We start from the raw sequence: 19,129 nt of genomic DNA on the forward strand, positions 1-19,129 counted from the left end.
ATCTATTGAAGGAAGCTCAGTTTTTTCTATGTCTTGGCCAACATGAATAATGTTACAGTGAACCTCATATTCTTGATCTGTTAAGCTGGAGGTTATAAATTCCTGTTATGCTTGCTTTAATGAGCTATGAAAATAGTTGATTGACAAAATGTGAAAGGGCCATGTACACAGAGTGTTATGCAAATTTTCAGTAATACCTTAACTATTTATTTACATTTAACTCCCATGATACTAAACTTGAAAACTGCTTCATACATTTTGGAAAGTCTCAGAATATCCAGCAAATACCTCATACTTAGAACATTTTCCCTTAGGGACCAATACCAAGCATTTAAGCTCCAATATAGAGAAACATTCTCTTTTAATAGCTCTGCCAGCTTGGGAAAATGGCTTAATTTTTTTTTCAATTTTACATTGTTTATCAAAAAGTAACATATAAAATAATATCAGACTACTTAATCAGGTTGTTTTGAAACCATATATTTTAATTAAAAATACACACTTAAAAAAAAGCAATGAGACAGAGCATGCAAGTGATTTGCTATTTGACACAATCAGTGCTTAAATTTACCCAAGAGAGGACGTTCTAGTTTCTATGTTAAGGAAAGAGGATTAAAATATGTAGGCTGATAAAAGGAATATATAGCACTAGGCTTTCCCCCCCAAAATAATTACTTGCCTTTAAACTGGTGTCTAGGATTCTTGCCCCCCCGCAAAAAAAATAATTACTTGCCTCTAAACTTGGTATATAACTACATGCCTCTCAGCCTCATATCCTTGTGGTACATAATTCCTCTAGGCAGCAAATGTTAGCAATAAAGTCATCCTTTCATCTTCATCAGATTTTTAAATGAGACAATGAAACACTGTTGGCAAACCAGTGACACATAATAAATGCATATACTGAAATTAAGTATTCATTTACTAAATTTATTAACATGCTAAAGGCATCAAAGCATTGGCTTTTCAAGGAAATCTACACCTTAGGGAAGAATCTCAAATAGAAGGTATTCTAAAAGTGTCTAGATTTAAATGGCATGACTTTGGGGTTAAAAGGACATTTTTAGTGATGTTGTAGACACCAGATTTGCAGCCTAGTTCTGCTTATAAGGATCCTGGTAGCCTGACCAATCATCCTGGTTTTCTCAGGACTGTCGCATTTTCTTCACTGACAGTCTTAATTGTAGAAAACCCCTCAAACCTAGGCAAGTGTGAGAGTTGATCACCAATGTTCAAAGAACCTAGTCGTGCAGGAAATCGCTAGCCAAGAAACTAATGATACTTTCTCTGCTTTCTGTAACATATTGGACAATTCAAAGTTCTTCATCTATGCAGCAGAAAGAAGAATCTCCTACCCTTTGCAAAGGCATGGATGGAACTGGAAAGCATTATGCTAAGTGAAATAAACCAGGTGGTGAAAGGCAGATACCATATGATCTCACCTTTAACAGGAACCTAAGCCACAAAACAAACAAACAAGCAAAATATAACCAAAGAGACTGAAATAGAGAACAAACTGATAATGACCAAAGGGGAGAGGGGAGGGAATTTCAGGGGGAAAGGGGAAGGGTTGGCAGGAACAAATATAAAGGACACATGGACAAAAACTGGGAGGGGGGTGGAAATGGGAGGGAGGTGGGGAGGGCTGGGGGGGGGGGCTGGGATGGGAGTAAAAGAAAGAAAATCTGTACTTGAACAACAATTAAAAAAAGTTCTTCATCTCTTCTTCACTTCTAAACCATGTGTTGTCTATCACAAGAATTATATTTACATAGAACACCTCTGACCTTGCTAACATCTCCCTTGCTAAGTTCAGATATGAGAAAGTGTGGCAAATTGGGAGATCATTAGATATGCAACTCCTTTTATTTCCCTTCTTAATGTATTTTCATTCTGTGAACTTTTTCTTTATACTGCTTTCTCCATACCCTTTTTGCTTCTTAGCTTTGGTGTTTTATTTGTTTTTATTTTTTAATTTTATTTTTAGTGTACAATATACTTTAATTCCTCCTCCCCTCCAAAGGTATATATAGCCCAGAAATGTTGATTTGCATTGCTTATGCATATTTTATCTCTGTTTTTCTATATTTTATATGTCTCTCATTTATTTTAATTTAGCTATTCATGAGCATCTGCTATATGCTTGGCTCGTTATTAGGTGTAGGTATAGAGATCAGACAGTAAAGTAACCTTACCATTGCGGATACCCATATATAAACAAAAAAAAAGGTAGAATAAATTGGTAGGGTAGAGTCGTCTTATGTAGGGAAATAAATAAGAAAGAATTTACAGAGAGTGAAGCTCCAGTTTGGGTTTAAAAAAAAATGAATAACTGTTCTTCAAATAGAAGAGGTTTAGGGAGTCAAATTACCATCCCTAGTCATCGAGAATCATATAGGAGTTATAAAACGTGTTAGTGTGTTCAGAACTGATAGAGAATCAGATAAGGGGGAAGGTAAGGCCCAACCAGAAATTAGACTACAAACTAGGTAGGGGTAAGACTATGATGACCCAAGACATAGGAACTGTTACTCTCTTCTGTGTTTTCTTCTTTACTGTGGTTATCTGCTTGTCCCTTTGTGGTTTTCAAATTTACTAGTATGAATGGAAATAATAGAAGAAAGTGACATATTCTCTTTTCCATCATCACTAAAAATCAATGAAGATGTCACTCAGTAAAAAAAAAAAAATAGTGAAAACTGGTCATGGTTGTATTTATCCTTTAGCTAACATACCGGTCTTTCCAAAACCTCCATCATATATTTTACTTTTAAACAAACCAAAAAGAGAAAAGCTCTGTCAAAGACCCTATGTTGGGAGATATCTGGTGCTGCTGAGTTTCTATAAGATTGTACTCAACAAGGAGCTATAGTATAGAAAAGGAAGCCAGAGTGCTATAGAATCTGAACAGTAGCACAAAGAAAAGGCTTAGGAAAGAAGATATTACACCAAATTCTGCGTTTCATATTGTCTGAGCTTTCCACCTCCACACATGGTTTCATCCCTCTCATAATCCAAGCAGTAGGAATGGTGGAAAGCACATTATCACAGTACAACTTTAAATATCAGGAAATCACTACTTTTACAACATTGTTGTCTAATATCCCAAATTGATTAATGCCTTCAATTGTCTCAAGCATGTTCTTTAATGCACAAAAAAATTCAAAATCATGTATTGAATTTAATTGTTATATGTGTCCATCTGGCACACTTCCTAAGCCTACTTATCTTTTTTCTTATTGTGGAGAGTTCTTGACACATTGACATTTTTGAAGAGTTATTTTGTAAAATATCATTTAATTAGGGTCTGCATGATGTTACCTCACAAGTTTCTATCTTTTGGTCTTTTGACAGAAATACCTCACAAGGATGGTGTGCATTATATAGGAAAGCACATCTATGAATTTATTTCATTGCCAGTGATAATTGCTCAGGAAAGAATTCAATAAACCAACAAAATAATTTAACATTATCATGTATGGCTGGGAAGTTTAAATATTACAGTTAATAAGGCTAAATGGCTAAATTTGTATTAAATTTTATTTTCCTGCATACAATCAAAAAAGACAACTTATAGGGATACATAATTAAAGAAAAATGTATTTACATCTATAAAACAGCACTAGAATGCAGATGTTGAATATTTCTTGAATGAATTCAAAGTTCATTATTACAAATAGTATTTACTAAAGTATCCACTGAGTTGTACTATTTAAATCCATTTAGGATTTTATCATAAACAGCAGTCCTAGTTTTGTCAGCTTCTTGTGCATTTCTCTATCAAAGCACTTAACATATTTATAAAAGATTGTAAGCTCATGAAAGGCAAACAATATATCTTGTTCACTGGCTGGCTAAGATCTAGCTCACAGCATTCCTAAATAAATGTTTGAGTAGAATTTAGTTATAGTTTAAAAAGATAGTCCTGATAATCTTGAATTCTGAATGTTCACTAATTCAAATTAAGCTTTCTTCAATTAGTTTTGATTAATGAGGTTTCATTTAATATTTACTAATTCAGTAAATATTAACCACCAGCCACATAAGTGCTTCTCAGAATACTTGTGATGAACACTGTGAACATGATATCTGGACTAAAAAAATACAATTTATAATATATGGATATTATCATCTTGGTTATCAAATTATTGTATTGTACTATTTATTGTGATTTATAATTCCAATTTTACTAGCCCTTAGTGGAAATATTCAATACCAAATTTGGCATAGGAAAGGTATTAGTAGTATGGGTTTTGATATTAGGATCAAAAGTCTAGTTACAGTTTGTGGATATGTCTTTCTAGACATGTCATTACAAGCACTTCACATAAACTCATGAACCTTGGTTTCTTCATGAGCAGGATTGTTATGAAGATGAATGTAAATGAGATAATGCACCAAAATAGAAGATACAAAATTTAAATTCAAAAAGAGCAAGGGAAATTAAATTGATTATTAAATAATGACATACATTTCCCCATGATATGTTTAGTATGCCATTACCTGGTTTTTATTATGTACTTTTAATTAATATTAGAATTGGTTATCTTTTTCTCAAGTATTCTCTTATATGTTTTATTTTGATTTAGAATTATTTTGACTTTAGTATTTTGAGTGTTTTTATTATACTTTATATAATAGACTGCTGCTATAATATGATGGGAAGTAAGGGTTACCTACATTTCCAAATGTTGCTACATTATGTTTATTAGGGATCTAACAGTAGTTTAAGGCTACTTAGTCAAATTTTATTTCAAGCATGGAATTGGGTACTTCTTCCTTCAAAGTAAAATTCATCCTTGAAAATGCTATATCATGTTTGGAATCAGTAACAGTTTCGAATTTAAGTTGCATTTTATTACTTTAATAATTTTCTAAATGGTTTGCAGCCTGTCAAAAGATATGCTTATCCTCAGCTGAGCACCTAATCCATTATAGTTGACTGTAATTCTGTGCCTATGTGCCCTTGCTTTTCAACCTCCAATACATTTAGATAATTTTTGCTGTAGTAGTAAGGTAATAAAAATGAAGAAGTTGAACACAGAAAAGCAGCACACAGGTTCTTCCAGCGTATTATTTTTCTCTGCATGCATAGTGAACCTTGAAATTTAAGTGCATAATTTAAATACTACTTAATTTTTAAATTTACTGATTTTGATATATGTAATAATTTACAAACACTTAGCTTAATAGTTTCGAACCATAATATTGATGAGGTCAGAATCAATCCCAATATGGCCAATAAATTTCTTTCTGTATTTCAGTATTGGATACTTATAAAAATAGATAAGGTGGACATGACTTGTTTATCATTACATTTTATCATTATGGCATTTTCAGTAGCAAAATGAGTTTAGAAAGTGCAATATTAAAAAGAAGATTAAGCCCTGGCTAAGGTGGCTCAGTAGATTGAGCATCAAACTGCAAACCAAAGGGTTGCTGGTTTGATTCCCAGTCAGGGCACATGCCTGGGTTGTGGGCCAGGTCAGGTCTCCAGTGAGAGGTACACCAGAGGCAACCACATTTGATGTCTCTTTCTCTTTCTCATTCCCTCCCCTTCTGTCTAAAATAAATTTTTTAGAAAGGACATTAAATATATCTGATTTTTATTATTTCAACTTGATTTGAATAAAAATCTCACGAGAATTTTTTTAACACTTGGTAGTATAATTCTAAAATGACAGAAGTGATTCAAATAATATACCAGCTTAAGAAAACAAAATATTTTGAGGAGGAATAATGAAAGAACTTACCTACCACATACTTCCAGACATTGTCAAGCTTCAAATAAATGGTTAACTTTGGGAAACAACACACAAATAGAAATACTTTTAAAGGGGCAAAGTGTTTGTTCTTTAGTCCATATAGCTTTTGGTATTCAGTCCATTTGGTATTTATTGACTATAGAACGATAGGTTAACAAAAGTATGTGAAAAATATAGACTTATAAAAGTATGCTTAAATTGCATGTAATGATAAAAAAAGCAAACATCGTCATTTATCTTTTCAAGACCAATACGATTAAGATGTCCTGGACAGCCTGCTTAACCAGCTCCTGCCTCCCTCTGCAGCTTACTTGTCTAACCCTCTCCCTCTCTGCTATACTAACATTCTTAAATTTCCCAGGTGTATTCCTGGCATATTAGGACCACTGTACATGTTCTTTCTTCTGCCTTTAATGCTCTCTCCCCAAGCCGGTACTCCCATTTCTACAAATCTATCAGAATTTAGCTTAGTCTCTAATTCAGCAAAACCATTCCTGAAATCCTAATACGTACTCATGAAACATCATTTAATTTTCCATAGAAGTTAGGACAGTTTTGGGTTATAAATATAGTGTGTGACTATTTGATTAGTGTTTTTCTCTCACATTAGACATCAAATTTCTTATGTGTGTTGTTTTTGCTCAGCATTGTGTTCTCATCACTTAGCAGAGTGCTTGGTATAGAGTAAATGCTCACTGATTGATTATATAATGAAATATTAAGATACTTGCATTTTGATTTTCCAAAGTATTTTATTTTCAATTTTAAAGACATTAGAAAGGAAGTCGCCAGGAACCCTAGCACCCTTCCATTTCCTGAGGAGCTGCTGAAAGGAATCAGTGGCCTGCCTGGGGTGCACCTTCTCCCGGTGCTGATGATGTGGAAAGGTCAGAAGTATTGAAGGACCAGTATCCTTTCAGAAATTGCAAAGATTTAAAAACAAAAAGAATCTCAAAAAAATCTTACTGTTAACAAAAATGCTACCTCTCAAGCTTCAGTAAGAAAAGTTGACTTTTGGATTAAAAAGGAAATCAATAAAATACTTTTAAAAAAGAAATCTCAAAAGAATGTTAAACACTGGAGATGTTGGAAAAAGAGGTTTGTGTCCTTGGGCAGGAATGTGGTGCTCAGGACAAATGACTCTGACTTCGGGATCTGGAAGCTGAGCTGCAGAAGGTGGCAGCAAAGCTAAGTGCTGGTGTAAAGGAAAAAAACGTCTCCCTGCAGGTAATGCTGCACTGACAAAGCGGCTACTGAATTCACTAGAACTAGCAAAGTCTAAGTGCTTTCTAAAGGCTAGTAAAGTCTAAGTTTTCTGAAGATGATAACCAAAAGAATCTGAGAATTCTAAGCTCTGAGTTGATGAAACTTAGAAACAAAAGAGAAACTAAGATGAGTAGTATGAAGGCTAAAAAGTAAGTCATAGGCGTGAACCTGCAGGTCACCCAGAAGAATGTCAAAGAGTCTCAGGGGAGAAAGCACAGCTTGAGAGGAACTCATTTCATAAAGAAAAGATTAATGACAAATCAATCTGTTTCTTAAAACAGAAAAGCTCTTAGAATACATTGAAGAAATGAGTGGTGGCTTATTTGTGGGACAAGCTAAAAAATACAAGCTAGACATTGCCCATTTAGGAGAAAATTTGAAAGAGAAGAGTCAATGAAGTTTTAAGCCTTAAACAGAAGAAAATGATGTTATGTTGTCTAAGCATGTAAAAATTCTGAATGCTAAATGTCAGCTACTTGAAAAAGAAAAAGACCTCATCAACAAGGACAGAGAACAATGAAAACCTAAATTCTGAAATGCAAAACTTAAAACAGTTTAGCCCTGGCTGGTGTGGCTCAGTGGCTTCAATGCTGGCTGGAGAACCAAAGGTTCGCCCAGTTCCACCCCCCGTCAGGGCGTAGGCCTAAATTGCAGCCCAGGTCCTCAATCCGGGATACACGAGAGGCAACCACACATTGCTGTTTCTCTCCCTTTCTTTCTCACCCCCTTGCCCCTCTAAAAAAATAAATAAATAAAATTTTTTAAAAATAAGAAATTTATTCTTGAAAAACAAGAACATGAAAAGCTGCAACAAAAAGAGTTGGAAATCGATTCACTTCTGCAACAATGAAGGGATTATCTCCTAGTCTTCAGCAAAAGCTATGTTCTTTTCAAAAGGAAATGATGACAGAGAAGGATCTTTTCGAGGGAGCTCTGAATGAGCTAGATAAACTACAGCCAGATGAGGGACAAGCTGAAAACCTGGCCAAACAACTGGCAGAAGAAACAAAAACTAGTGCTTTAAGAACTGAATCTTCTAGAAGAAAACCTGAAGGTGAAAAACAGAATTTGAGAAAAGCAAGTTGTTCACAGTCAGGCCACCCTGCTTTTTCAGGCAAGGTATAATGGTGCAAAACCTTAGAGACGTTAGTGCTCAATTTGAAGGCTATAAAGCATTAACAGCTAGTGTGATAGTAGTTCTTCAGCTAAAGCCTCTTTGCTTAAGGAAAAAAGCTTGGGAAAAGAGCAGAGGATGTTCAGCATCAGATACTGGCAACCGAGAGCTCAAATGAACAGTATCCAAGGATATTCAGACCAGATCAGCACCTGAAGAAGCAGAAATTAAAGAACTCACAGTTTCTTTTCTCCAAAAAATAACTGATTTGGAACCAACTCAAGCAGGAAGGTGAAACTTTAAGAAGCAGCTGGAAGAGGGAAAAGCAAGAAAAACTGGAGAAGAAAATACACTGGCAGAACTAAAGAAATGACTATGTGACACCTCCTTTATGTAGAACTATATAATAAAGCAAAGCCTTTTCAGCTACAACTGCATGCATATGAAGGAGAGAAACAGATTCTGTTGAATGAACATGGTGCAGATCAGGAACAGCTAAATAAACTAAGATATTTGTATACTAAATTGTTAGGTCATCAGAATGTAAAGCAAAAGAAAAATCAAGCATGTTATGAAATTAAAAGATGAAATTAAAATCAAAGGTGTCAACACTCTGCTCTCAGCTTACTAAAATGAAGCAAAACAAGAGAAAACATCAGTCGAAGTTGAATAAAGTTTCAGATACCTTCAAAACCTTTTTTTCATGAAAGTAAAGAAAAATTTTTGTCTCAAACCCCATTAAAAGAAGCAATACAAATGGCAGTTGAGCTCCTATGGAGTTTCAAGAATCATGCAAGTAAAAATCTGAAAAATCATGCAAAGATTGTTTTATTCTCATTTTTCATTGTTGTTGCTGTTATTATTATGTTAGTAATGAATACTTTTAAGTGTGCTTAATATTACTTGTTGTTTCTATGTATCTGAAAGCATGTTCAATATTTTTACCAATATGTCTTCTAACATTTTATTTTCTATTTTTAGCAACTCTTCCTTGCTGCTCCTTTTCATCACTTCATTCTAAACCTTCTACTTGGCTTGCCAGCTGTATAACTCATCCCCATCAATCCACATTGCTTTAAAAAGCACTGATAATCATTATTCCCTTATTCTGAAACCTTCGATGGTGTCAGCCTTCTAATCCCCAGGGTGTGTGTGTGTGTGTGTGTGTGTGTACATTTAATTGATTTTTAATTGCTTTTTTTCCATTGCCCTTATAACTGCCCTCCATCTTGCAATTACCACTCCATTGCCCAAGTCCATGAGTTCGTTTCACCTTTTTGCTTGATCCCTCTACCCATTATTTTCTGCCCTCCCATAGCTGTCATCTTGCTATCTGTGAATCTGTCTCTGTTTTGCTTACTAATTCAATTTGTTCATTAGATTCCATATATGAGTGGAATCCTGCAGTATTTGTCTTTCTCTGACTGGCTTATTTTACTTAGCATAATGTTCTCCAGGCCCACCCATGCTGTCAAAAAGGGTAAAATTTTCTTCTTTTTTATGGTCAAATAGAATTCCATTGTGTAAATATCCTATACTTGTTTTATCCACTCATCTAAACTAATGATGGACACTTGGGCTGCTTCTATATCTTGGTGATTGTAAATAACACTTCAAGAAACATATTCTGAAACCTTAGGTGGTTTCAAGATTCTAATCCCCAGGTTTTTTAGTTTAATCCTGGAAGATTTCTCTATTCTGAACCTATTAAACTAGGACAAAACACCTTGGCTTGTTCTTGTCTCAACTTTAATCCCCTTAATAATGTTCACTCTGTTTTATCCATCATCCATTTATCCATTTCAAGTAAGAAGTAAAAGCATGTTTAATTCCATAGTATTTTCCTTATCTCTTACTGGGGTCATTGAGCTGGTCAATGATTTATAGATGCTTAGATTCTATCCCAGTCCTACTACATTAAAGCCTGAATTTTGGCCTGAAAATCTGCATTTTAAACTCTGCAGTTAATTGTTGATAAATCAAAAATCTGAGAAAAACTGCTCTGAAGTAACTCTTTAGAGAATTGTTCTTATACTGTGTGGCATCAGTCCAACGACTGGGACTTTGACTAGTATTTCTGTAATGTGAAATAACAATCACATATTAAGTCGTTAACCCAATTATTTATTATCTATGACTTCCTCTCTCTCCTCCCTACCTTATCTCTAGAATTACAAATGGTAGTATATTTAGAGAGTGATAATTCTCCATCTAAAATTTCTGGTTTAGGTAGTTAGTATATTATAAGCTATCTTTTAAAATAATATTTCTCCATTGATGGACCAACAGAGAAAATAACCAGAATAGCTTTTTATAATAAAGTATTTTATTAGATCTTTAAAATTAAAATAAATTAAAAAAATAAAATAAAGACATTGGATATCATCCTAAAGGATAAACTCCAAATCTTTTGGCTTGATAGACATAGTCTCTTAAAACCCAGCTAACCTTTAAATCTCATTGCACACTTTGCTCTCTATAAACCTTCTGCTTCTGCCAAATCGATTTACTTTTTATCTCCCAAAGGCATCTCAGTTTCTTCTATTTCTGCAAGTCTGTAAAAACTATTTTTTACATCTTCACATAGTTTGTAACTATGCTTGGGTGAGTGGTGGGGGGAAATGGAGACAAATGTAGTTGAATAACAATAAAAACAGCCCTGGCTGGTGTGGCTCAGTGGATTGAGCACTGGACCCTGAAGCAAAGGGTCACCAGTTCTATTCCCAGGTAGGGCACATGCCTGGGTTGTGGACCAGATCCCTCCCTGGCAGGAGGCACCACACATTGATCTTTCTCTCCCACTCTTTCTCCCTCCCTCCCACCTCTCTAAAAATAAATAAATAAAATATTCTAAAAAAACAATAAAAACAATTAAAAATAAAATAAAACCTAGTCAGGTCCCTTGACTCTAGAAAACTACCCCTGGGGCATGTTAATTGTCTCCTAATATGCATAATAGAGAATTTGCTGCTTATAATCATTCACACTTTTATATCTTTATGTGTGCATTTCTCTTCTACAATTAAATTTTAGAGTAACATATGAATGTGTCATGTTTTATGAAAAATAATATGACTAATAAGAATTTGTAAAAACATTGATTAATTGATGGATGGGTGAAATTAAAGATTTAAAAATTGATATTAAGAAATTATGGAATATAATCTTGGTACCAATGTGAGTTCATTGGTTTTATATGATGTCTTAGTCTATCTAATCAAAAAATACTTCATATGCTCAAGTTACAATTTTAGAAATGTTAATTTTTTTGATTGTAAGCCACTAAGCATTCTTATGCAGTGATCTGATTAAAACAGTGATTTTCCAGGATTGAAATCCAGTGATAACATGGATTTATTTAATAATTCAATAAATAAATTTGTTATATTCCAGGCAAATAGATGGTGAGGATGTAGAAGTTTGTGAGAGGGACAAATTCTGGGCCTCTAAGAACTGCTAGTGTTAATGGTAATTAATTAATATTTAGAATGTCTTAGATAAAGGCTGTATTCAGAAATTATGGTAAAAATTGATAATTACTACATAGAAGTGAAGTTATATAGAAAATACTTTAACTATGGTCTAGAGATGAAAAGTATTGCAAAGAAAAATAGGCAGGATTTTTGTTGTTCAGTTACACTTGTCCCACTTTTTCCTGGGGGCTCTCCCCTGCCTGGCCCTTCGTCATTCCTCACAGAGAGCTCCACACCACATCTAAATCAAATGTGTGTTAGCTGCTTATTGAAATGTAGATTTCTGGGGCCTATCAGTATTACTGAACCAGAATTTCTATGGGTGGATAGCAGGCATAAAGCCATTTAGGATAGCTACAAAATTTGTAACCTGAGGATTAAGAACATAGTATTTAAAGTTAAAAAGTTTGGTTTCCATATTTGTGGGAAGTCTGAGTAGAATATCTCCCAAACTATTGGAACTGCGGGACAATTATTTTTATAAGAAACAGGTATTTTTTTTTAATTTGCAGATTTCTTTTTTTTAAATATTTTATTTATTTATTTTTAGAGAGGGAAGGGAGGGAGATAGAGATAGAGAGATGAGAGAGAGAGAGAGAGAGAGAGAGAGAGAGAGAGAGAGAGAGAGGGAGAGAAACACCAATGTGCGGTTGCTGGGGGTCATGGCCTGCAACCCAGATATGTACCCTGACTGGGAATCGAACCTGCAACACTTTGGTTCTCAGCCCGTGCTCAATCCACTGAGCTATGCCAGCCAGGGCAAGAAACAGGTATTTCAACAAACAATTCATTTAGGATCTATGCAAGTTCAATTCAGTTTTTACAAATAATGACTTTCCCAGTTCATAAAATTTATCTAACACATGGTTAACTCTCCATAAACATTCATTGACTCAGTATCATTTTTAAAAGCTTTATTAATCTCAATTATATTTTTGTAGATGATTATAATAAACTTGAAGTATTAATAGTCTTTAATGATATAGTTATACATTGTATTCATTGTTTTTTTAAAATTGCCTAATTTTAATTTTTTTATAATTTATGTAATTGTTTACAGTTCTCTTAAATGGACAGGAAAGATGGCAGACCATCAATGTCTACTTCAATGTTCTTAATTCTTTTAAAATGAAATAGTTGTACTTAGATATAAATTTATATAGTTTTCCATTTTATTATTTTTGTGAACATTTACTTTTTAAATCTTTTAACAACTGCATTTCAATATTTTATCCCTAGTTTAGAGCAGCCAAATTCTAACATTAAATTGTTTTATTCTTCTAATAAAGTTTGTTTCAAAAGTTAATTAGTGGACATCTCTAGCAGGTAAAAATAATCAAAATTATAATTTTATACTGTACATATAATTTTATACTTTTATATTTTTAGAGTTCTAATAAGACTTGGAAGATGGAGCAATGATATATGAGAAATGCACACTAAGTGAATACATTAATGTATTTTTATGAGGGGCTCACCATGTGCTCTGGAAATATAGTGAAATATCATTATGAGCCCTGTTTTTGATGAGTTGTAGTTTACCAGAAGGAGTTGTGTATGTAAATTCAAAGAGCTAGCTTCTACCTTAAGTATCATTGTCAATGAAATTGGTATATTTTAAACTTTCATTAGAGCAATATGGTGTGTTCGTTATCATTTTCAATCACTTTTACTGCTGGCCCTCCAAGAAAAGAGGAAAATTATAAACTTTTTATGTTATTGAGTTTATATTTAATATTTAAACCCCAAAGTCAGTCATTTTCTTCTATGCTGTTTGAAGTGAGTTAGTTGTCACAGGTTTTGTTTAAAACAGACTACAATCATCTCAAGGTTAGGGTAGTATCTTATGTTTTTCTAGTTAACATTCTTTATCACTGAATTATTTAAATCATATAAGTAGAGTTATTATTTCCCCAAGATTATGGAATCTATTTTTGTCTATCTGCCTAACATGAACATGCATATTAAAGAATGAGATGAATAAGAAAGCAATAATGACATTTATTTAATTTGCATTACATAATATATTCTTTATGCATAGTCTTTAATCTCATTGTGAATTAATTTTTTCACTTGAAGAAGGAATACTTTAAAATTATTATACTTTAAATTCTATATGGATATAATTGATTATAATTTTGATTATAATTTTACATTCAGGATTAAGTGATGAACATTATGCATATTATGAATACATAATAGAAAATCATAAATTAAAAAGAGGGGAATTTGATCATCTACCTAGATCATAAAAACTATTTCAGTAAAAATATTTACAGTTATATATGAGAAAAATCTCACAGTATTTTTTAACTTGTTTTTTACATTTTGCCTATTCCAAAATGTCCAAAACTATGGAAATATTTGCCTTTACTACATGATTTGTATCTATGTATTATGATGTAATCCATTGGGTAAGATGCAAGTTCAGAGAGTTCTACAATATACAAGGCCTAAATTACAGCAATCACACACACCAGGAGGGAGATGAAATTAAAGAGAAGGGAGAATGACTAAACTGCTTGTTAGCTTTATAACAAATTAAGCTATTTCCATCTGGGGAATTGTCTTGCTCTTGTGAAAAATAAAGGTAAAAGGTTTTGAGTCAGACTGACTACAGCCATATTTGCTAACACTTTTTAGTTGTGAGACTCTGGGAGAGCTACTCAAGCTTTCTGATCCACAATTTACCTAATAGAAAAATGAAGATGTTAGAAGCTTACTGAGGGTTTCTAAGCACATAATCAAATTTATGTATATGTTTCCTGTACTCTGGAATCAGAACTATTTTCATATATTTTTTGTATTAACTCTTTTTTATTGATATAAATGATGCAGTTTTTTTTATTTTACTTTATTTTAGTTTCCAATTACCATGCAGCTCCCTTACACCTCCTTCTCCCCTGCAATCACTACACAATTTTCCATTCCCATGAGCCCCTTTTGGTTTTTGTTCAATTCCTCCACCCACTAACCCTTCCCCTTTGCTGTCATCCGGCTCTCCATCTATGAGTCTCTCTCTGTGGTGCCTGTTGGTTCAGTGTGTTCATTAGATTCCACATATAAGTGAAATCATGCAGTATTTGTCTTTCTCTGGTTTATTTCCCTTAGCATAATGTTCTCCAAGTCCATCCATACTGCCTCAAAGGGTAAAATTTTTTCTTATTTTTTATGGTTGAGTAATATTCCACTGTGTAAATGTCCTATAGTTGTTTTATCCACTCATCTACTGATGGACACTTGGACTGCTTCTATATCTTGGTGACTGTGAATAATGTTGCAGTGAACATTGGGGTGTTTACATTATTTTGAATTAGTGTTTTGAGTTCTTTTTGATATACTCTTAGAAGTGGATTGCTGAGAATAAAACAAGATTCATTTTTAATTTTTTGAGGTATCTCCATACTGCTTTCCACAGTGGCTGCACCAATCTGCATTCCTATCAAGAGTGCAAAAGGGTTTCTCTTTATTCACATCATCACCGGCACTTGTTCATTGATTTATTGATGATAACCATTCTGACAGGTCTGAGAAGATATCTCTTTGTGGTTATAATTTGCATTTCCCTAATGATTAGTGACATTGAGCATCTTTTCATGTTTATAGGTCATCTGTATGTGTTTGGAGAAGTATCTATTCAGCACCTTTGCCCATTTTTAATTGGTATGTTGTTTTTTTTTTTACTTTGAATTGTTTAAGTTCTTTATAAATTCTTTATACAAATTCACTTATTCATAGCTATGAACTACATGCCAATGGTTTCCAGATATTTGTAGTTAACCCTCACATCTACCACATTATCACTTTCAAGAAGATAAGCTCAATAGTCTTATATGATGTGGATATTTTTATTTGCATGTGGATATAAATAAACATGTACCAAAGATTATATTTAACTAATTAATGACAGGATGGCCCAAAGAGCATATGCAAGTGTTTAAATATGTGTACATAATACATACATAATATACAGTTTAATAAAAGAATGTTAAGATAGGATTTCTAAGATGGAGCAAAAATCGGTTAATGTCTTATAGGGCAAAAAGCATAATCTTTTTTCTATTCTTCCAGACAAAATTATATTCACATATACCCAACAACAACAACAACAAATCTAGGAGTTAACCTTGGCCCTTAGAGTTGGAAAATGGCCTAGCCTCATTAATGGAAATCAAGGGCAGTACCACATTGAAAGAATACAAAGTAATCTTTTTTTGTCTGTTTCCAAGTGTGGGATAAGTTTCTGTCATCTAAATCTGTGTATATGTGTGTGTGTATCTATCCATATATATATCTGCATAAATAGATAGATATAGATACACACACATATACACACACAGAGACTATATATAATTTTATAGTATGTTATAGATAATTGTGTATAAAATATATATATAATTATTTTTACTAAGTTGACATTTCTAGTTGGCTATCTGGTAGTGTCATCAGAGTTAACTTATATAAAACAGACATGTGCACTCAACCTATTTCTTTCTGGTTTTCCATATCAGTAAATGAATCTACCGTCTCTGCATATATTCAAGCCTTGAATGTGGGCATTGTCAATCTTTGACAATTCCTTTTCCCATATACCTACATACTGCCACCATTATGTCCTGTTTAAAGACTAATTCATTTTACACTATTTTTTATTACTACTTCTCCACAGTACTACCCCTCACCTATATCACTGTTGTGACTGCCTAACTGGTCACTACTGCTTCCAGCCTTAACCTCTTACCATTCATTTTCCACATATACCAGTAAACCATCCAAGGGCTACCATTTACACTTAGATATAAAATCATCACTTTTCCCTGCAGGTTCTGTGATCTGGACTAACTTCCTAAGTTTACCTTACACCATTCTCTGCTATGCGCTCATTGTCTTTCAGTCACATGGATCATTCTGGTCTGTTTGTTTTTTTAATTCTCCAAGTTATTTTCCATCTTGACCATATTTGACCACTCTTCCCATAGTGTTCATCCAGGATCATCTTCTTTTATGTGAATTTTGCTTAATATCACCCCTTATGAGAGACACTTCTTGGTCACTCGATTTCTTAGCACTTTCCCATTACTCTCTATCATGTCATAATACTTTATTTTCTTCAGTACACAATGTTTATAACTTATTTTTACTACCTTGTCTTGTTTCCAAAGAAATATAATACCCACGAGAATAGTTGTGTTACTGTCTGACTCAGCACCGTGTCCTCATTGCCTAGAAAAAAACCCAGACTCATGGCAAGTACTCTGATGCAGACCCCAGCTCGTGGGGTCCACGTCATTATGAATGAAAATGAGACATCCACACGGACTACCGAGTCCTGTGGAGGAAAATGGATGGCATGGCTTTTCTGTCAAGGGGAGCAAAAGCCTTGGCCCTTGCTCCAATAAGCTTTTATTGTCTTACTGGGCATATTACAAGAAGGTCCTCATTAACTGTGCACAGGCTCACTTTGAGTGGTTACCTTTTACAGAAAACAAAGAAGATGATGGTAATCACATCACAGAAAAGGGATATTTGCAAATGAAAAGGCAAAAGTAGTTGGACTGGTTACACTCATCCTTGGAAGGTTTAGCATGGTTTTCAGGAAGTTGCTTCGCAGTAAATGTCCCCAATTCAGGGTAAGGGAGTTTTTTAGCAAGAGCAAGACTCAAAGCAGCCTGAGCACATTGCAGGCCTGATTCCCCACAGGAGAAGCTATCCGTGGGTGTGGGTCCTGTGCATCTCCCACTGGGAGCTGGGCCCACGCCACACAGAGTGGCCTCCCACAATACTCAACACGTGCCACTTGTAGAAAGAATGAAGAGTGACACAGCTAAAGTTCTCAATAAATTAAGCACTCAATAAAGGTGAGTTTCTAGCAAAAAACTGTGGGGTCTACTAACCACTGAACTCATTTATTTTTCTTAGTTCTGGCTATGTCTAAATTTTTAATTAAATTTAAATATATTGTCAGAAAAAATGGGTTACATTTTCAGTTATAATTTGAGATAATGGGATTTGGAATTTACTCAAGAAATATTCAACATCAAATAGGTACTTTTTTGTATATTATACTCAATGGTATATTATATAAATATGGTACTCAATGTATATTATATAAATATGAATCCCTATAGCTTGCATTTTTCTTTCAAATATGCTTTAATTGAAAGTAATTCTACATTACTAAAATATCTTTGTCTAAAACACCAGAATTCATTCCTCACTGTGAAGTGTATGTTTACAAGGAGAACAGGGTGTGTGCAGTGTTTGACTCTTCGGCAACCCTTTGTGACTCATCACTGAATGTGTGAAATGAAAGGTGAACTGGTCCTCGAGGATTCATTGTTAAAGCAGACATTCAACTATGTTGTTTTCAGGGCTATACTTCCATAATTTACTTCATGGACAATCTATTAAGTGTTTTATTTTGTTATATTTGCCTAGTGTATGTTGATATATTAATTTGAGATAGATATCTTCCTCCAGCAGTCCGAATAACAGTGAATTCAAAAGATTCCTTCCAGGAGCAGAACAAGGTGTCATAAACTTGTTAGATTTATAGCTGTTTGTGTTGAGAGAAGGCAATTCAATTTTTCATTCTTTATTTTTAATGTGAGAGAGGCTGTGACCTTATGGCATTCTCCACTGCATTCTGGGGCATGCAGGGCAAAGATTATTAGTTTTACAATCAATGGTGAAGATTAGAATCTGTGGAATAGAAAATGTAACAGTTTGTACTTTCAGGATCAGGGTACACATTCTTTAGTGGGATTGAAATGTGAGCTGAGCAAGATTGAACACATTAACAAAGCACTAAAAGACCCAGGGGAAACTGTAAGGCAAGAAGAATAGTAACGAGAGGCTAATTGGAAAGTCAATTCTACATTCTGATCTTATTTTTGTTTATTAAGGAAAAGGCTAGGACTTTATATATGTGATAATGAAAATGAGTATGTTAACGTAGACATTCAGTTGTTGGAACTACATATTCATATATCTCTTGGCACTAGAAAAGTGCCTGATGTTTAATGGTCACTCAGTGAATCCCTAAATACTTATCGAATGCATGTTTTGTGACTAAAAGGTAAATTTCTCTTTGAACATGTAACTTTGTGAGAGCTACTATGTAAGAAGAGGAGCCTTTACAAAGACTGGAAAACATTATGCTTACTTGGCATTGCAGGGAAAATGCGTCAGAGAGAACTTTAAAGAATTGAAAGAAGCCTCATCTGACATGGCAGGAGATCAAGGTGCTGAAGCTAAAGTGGCAGTTCAGGCAGGCAGTCTCAGGGGTTCCCAAGCAGTGGATCCTGTTCTGGAAGGATTGTTGAACTTGACAGTTGCCAACACGGGATAGGTATGAGCCTATGAAGACAGGCTGAATCATATTGGTCAGGTCCCAGACCTGGAGAATCTGGTCCCTGGGTCTAGAGTTTTAAAAGCAAAAACAAGGGGAAACAAGGTGATAGCATAACCTCAGTGGCAGAAGTAAAGAAAGGGTTCATTTAAGGAACCAG

General features: G+C 34.1%; 1 protein-coding gene and 1 pseudogene across 2 annotated transcripts in view; both read left to right on the forward strand.

The window, feature by feature from the left end:
- Positions 1 to 19,129, forward strand: part of MGAT4C (MGAT4 family member C) — a 739,383-nt gene that overhangs the window by 569,889 nt on the left and 150,365 nt on the right. The window lies entirely within an intron of this gene.
- LOC114513986 lies at positions 6,651 to 8,945 on the forward strand (annotated as a pseudogene).

Source organism: Phyllostomus discolor, chromosome 2 (genome assembly GCF_004126475.2).
Source record: "Phyllostomus discolor isolate MPI-MPIP mPhyDis1 chromosome 2, mPhyDis1.pri.v3, whole genome shotgun sequence".
Taxonomy (NCBI): Eukaryota; Metazoa; Chordata; class Mammalia; order Chiroptera; family Phyllostomidae; genus Phyllostomus; species Phyllostomus discolor.